The following is a 5065-nucleotide window of genomic DNA, read 5'->3' on the forward strand; positions in this document are numbered from 1 at the left end:
AAGTAACATCTCTATACTCCTGGAGGACAGAGAGGGAAACAGCCTGATGGTATTTACACTGGCTTCTAGAAGTCCTCTGCTAAATGAAGCTCTAGATGTTCACAGTGGTAACTTGCTTGACAGGCCCCCTGTTTCAATTCTCTTGTTCCTTCAGTGTTTCTCTCACCTTCAAAATAAACTACTTGCGTTAGATTCCTCAAGTTCTGCTTCTCAGCATCTCATGTCCTCTTTTTCTTCTTCCTCTTTCTTTAGCTTCTTTCCACCCTTGAAGGGACAGCAGTCTGTCTTTTCTTTGTTGCATATTTCCTTTCCTGTTCTCAGTCCCTGGGCTGCATCACTACCTAAAATTTCACAGAGGAGTGTAAGCAGAGAATCGAGGAAAACTCCCAGCCAAGCCCTGGAGCACCTAACAATTTTAAAGATAAAAAAAGAATTGTTGTGACCTAAGTAGGGTTGTCAGGTGAAAGACACGATATCCAGTTAAATTGTAAATTCAGATTAAAAATAGTATATTTTTCATGTAAGTATGCCTCATGCAATGTTTCTATTTGTTTTATTTGCAATATTTTTTTGTTGACCTGAAATTCAAATTTAACTGGGAATTCTAGGTTTTAGTTTGCTAAATCTGGTCACCCTATACGTAATTTCATTGGAATGGGTTGGCTAGAAAAATGAAGATGAGTTTGTATAGGCAGAAAAATTTTTTAATGAGAAGCAAGGTGGTTCCTGACCACCCATCCCTCCACACACATATCCATCGTTGTATCCATTACCTAATCCCATGTTTTTTCATAGCATTTATCAGGTATTTAGGTGCCCAGTTAATATTTTCCAAATGACTAAAAGGCATCAGGAAATTTATTGTTTTTTTTTTAATAAAATGGCTGCCTGCTACTCTAGTCTCTGGCCTTCACAAGTCACAGAAAGGGGTGAAGCAAGAGCAGACCTACTGAGGTTTCTGCAAAGTCAGTTTGCTATTAGAAGAAACTTCACAGCACAAACTTCTCAATCCAGGTTGCTGCAACAGGTCTAATGAAATAGTACAAAACTATATAAGAGACATATGCACTTATACACCAAGTGTTTGGTCCATAGTGAACATCTCTACTTTTCTTTATTTCTCAAGACAGCTGGAGATCTGGTGGGGAGCAAGCACCACACAAGCTCAGTGCAGTAGTCGCTGGAGGTGAGATCCATCAAGGGAACGTTGCCAGGCAGCAAACTCAACCCCAGACCATCTTCAGATCATTACACACTAGACACTGGTTGAGCTGTTGCCTGGCAACATTCTCTTGACCAATCTCACTCTAGCGACTGCTGTACCATGTTCTTGGTTACTGTACTTCAAGGCAGCTGGATTCCAAATCTCACAAAATATAACTATTAATAATATAGCTGTTTTACCTTTTCGACTTTGTGTCTGAAACTTTTAAATTCTCCTTCTGAAGTAACCCTAAACTGTCCACAGGTAAAACTTAGAATTCAGAAGTTTAAAAGAACAGAAAAAACTTATTTAAAAAAAAAAAAAAAAAGTTGGGCAAGAGAGGGCTGGGCAGAGCCACCTCGTGGTGCTGGAGAGTATACACAGTTTACTGGCCAACACCCCATATGTTGTCAGATTGTCACAGACTTGAGATTTTAGGGAACCCGTATGAAGACACCAAAATTGGAGGGTATGGGCCTCTACCGGCTCTGCTCTGAGTAGTTAGCAGGAGAGAGGTAAGGAGCCAATCAGATATCGAATTTTCAGAGTCGTCACTGTGCTCCAACCAATCCGGGGCTGCTGAGACGCTGCCCCTGCGGCTAGAGTATGGGTTGGTAATTGCCTAGGAGCCGTTACTACCCAGGTCCATAAAAACGTAAGAGAAAAGGATAAACGATATGCATCGCCCGTGGGGATATCTGGCCGAAGTAGTCGTGGGACTGAGAGGAGGATGCTAGATTGCTGCATTATTTCCAGTTCAGTCTTGCTTCCGCCCCATTCCTCGAGAAAACTGGTATCTTGCTTTCTTGCAGTGTGTATCAAATATAATTAGCAGTTCATCCTCAGGATTATTCCAGCAACTGTGACCGTGAAAGAGCTTTCTCCATGAGGGTCGGAGATGGAGGGTGAAAGGATTGGGAATAGAGAGGCTGTGAAGCAGAGGACCAAAAGACCAGGTAAGGGGGAAGACAGAGATTGTCGTCAGATACAGGAACTGAGCATCCTTTCTTGATTCCACCTTGCATCCACAGCATTTCGGTTTATATCGTACATAATCTGGCCCTTATGTAAAAGCAATCTTCGTTATAAAACAGAGACTTCAGAGAAATGGTGGATCCACCCCTCTCCACCAGATTTCCCCCCATTTCTTGTTTTTTTTTTAGTACATTTGCTTTACAATGTTGTGTTGGTTTCTGCTGTACAGTAAAGTGAATCAGTTATATGTATACATAGATCCACTCTTTTTTAGATTCCTTCCCATTTAGGTCGATTGGGCAACATAATTCTCAGAAATGGCACCAAAAAGTGGAGCCAAAGCACTTTTAAGACTGCTGCTGCTGAAAATTAGATCTCTGTGCCCGTCCTCATTTTGCTAACATGTTAATTACTGGGTTGTGAACAGTAGCACATAGAGAAGATAGAGGAAAAAAAAACACCACTACTTGGATCTTTTGTTTATTTGCCTGTTGTTTGTTTTTCTCTAGAAGATAAACAATGACATGTTTTTCACAGGTGTAGTAACAAAGAGAATGCTAATCATATCAAGTATGATATGTGCAGGCATCGCCTTTCTTCTTTGGGCAGTGTTAGGATTTCCTCAAAAATGTAAGTGAAAAATTTCTGCTAAAAATATGTTGACTGTATCAATATTATTATCGATTCAGTCATACGAGTGACTAACTTTTCCTTCCCCTTCACTGAACAATTGGATTCAGAAAGTATTCTCCCAACCAAAGCATCTAGCTCTTCTTCAAAATTAGTCACCCTGCTTTGCCTTCTAGAATGATCATTCTTTTAATAAATATCTATTGAACTTCAGGCATATGATGATCCCAAAATGAAAAAAGTAGATTTTCTGGCCTGGAAGGGATTCATCGTTAACTGGAGAAACAAGCATGTAAACAAATAGTAACACGATAAAATAACTGCTAAATAGAAGTACTTTCAATTTGAAGCAGAAGAGAAGGAGATTATAAGTCTGCCTCTAGTAGTTAGCGAGGCTTTACGAAGGGAGAAGTATTTGTGCTGAATTATAAAGTCAAGTAGGCATGTATCAGAGAGCACCTTAGAGGAGAAAAAGAACATGAGTGTCAGAGAATCATACCAGGTATAATTAGGATAGAGTTAAAAAGAAGTGGGGTGGGGTCTATAGCAATTATATTACATTTCCCTACTGCATTAACTCTCTCACTTCCATAGATGATTATTTTATGCTTTCTCCTTTCTCTCCAAACCTTTAATGAGTCCACATCTTCACTGTCAAGTCTATATCCTTGCTTCCAATTTTACTTTAGAAATTGTAACGATTAGTAGAAAACTTCCAAATAACTCTCCTCACCACACCTATCTTATTACCTCTATCTCTACACATATACTCTATCCAGATCCTTGGTACTATATAGGTGGAGTATTCATGTTCTACACTAGATCCTATAGCCTCTTACCTGATCAATATTACTCTAGTAATTTTCCTGTCTCTCTTCTACATCATCAGTCTTTTCATGTTCAACTGAAACATCTGCATCAGCAATACAATACAGTGATATCTCTCCTACCCTAAAAAAATAACCTCACTAGACTTTACTCTTCCTTTAGCTACCAATTTATTCATTGTCTCCTCTGTAAAGCAACCTCCTTGAAAAATTTTCTTTGCTAGTTTTTTCTAATGTCTGTCATTTTCTGTTAAATCTACCCTGTTCAGGCTCCCACTTCCTCTTTTTCCACCAACTTTATCTTTCAAGTTCATTAGTAACTTCCATTTCCATTCTTAGTCTTCATCTAACTTGATCTGTGCAGCATTCGGCACTCTCTCTTCTTGGAAATGATTTGTTCATTTGGCTTCCCAAACACCATTCTCTCATGCTTTGTTTCCTACCTAATTTGTTGCTTCTTGCAGGTTTCTTTTGTTTGTTCCTTCTTTTCTCCCTGACCTCTTACCTTTGCCCTAGTTCAATCCCTTAGCAGGTCCTCTCTTCATCTACCTTTGTACCCTTGGTGACCTGAACCAGACTTACAACTTTTACATCAATACTGATGGTTTCCAAATACATCTCCAGTCTGGGTCTTCTCTCTGAATTCCAAATTTTTAAATCCAACTACTGACTCTCTAATAAACATCTCAAACCTAACATTGTCTAAGTTGAAATTTTTAATCTATCTCCTATAACCTTTTCTATCTGTGGTCTTCCTCATCTCAGGAAATAGCAACTTTATCTTTTCAGCTTTCAAGCCAAAAATCTTACAGTCATCTTTTGACTCTTTTCCCACTCTCAAAGCCCAAATATAATTAGAAAATTCTGCCTGGTCTTTCAAAATATTTCCAGAATCTGAGTACTTTTCATCATTTGTACACCCTGGTTCCCAACCAACATCTTCTCTCTTCTAAATGTTCTTCCCTTTTCCACCCTTGACCTCCTAGAGTGACACTGTCCAGTAAAAACATAATGTGAGTCACAAATGTCATTTAAATTTTAAAAGCCACACTGAAAGTAAAAAGAGAAAAATGACAACAGTTTTCATTGTATTTTTATTTAACCCAATATAGTCACTATATTATCATTTCACCATGTAACAATGTAAACATTATTGGGATTTTTACATTAATTTTTTGTAGTAAGTTTTTGATGTTCAACGTGTGTTTTATACTTAACAAGACATCTGGATTTGGACTAGCAATATTTCAAGTGCTCAATAGCCACATGTAGCTAGTGGCTACCATACTGGGCAGGACAGTTCTAGAATATATTTTTAACAATTTTTTAAGACAATTCAGACCTGTACAAAATGCTGCAATGGTATTTTATTCAGTTGGAGTAATGCCAAAATCCTGCCAATGGCCCATAAGGCTCTGTTGGATCCAGT

This window comes from Eubalaena glacialis, chromosome 11 (assembly GCF_028564815.1).
Source record: "Eubalaena glacialis isolate mEubGla1 chromosome 11, mEubGla1.1.hap2.+ XY, whole genome shotgun sequence".
NCBI classification, from domain to species: domain Eukaryota; kingdom Metazoa; phylum Chordata; class Mammalia; order Artiodactyla; family Balaenidae; genus Eubalaena; species Eubalaena glacialis.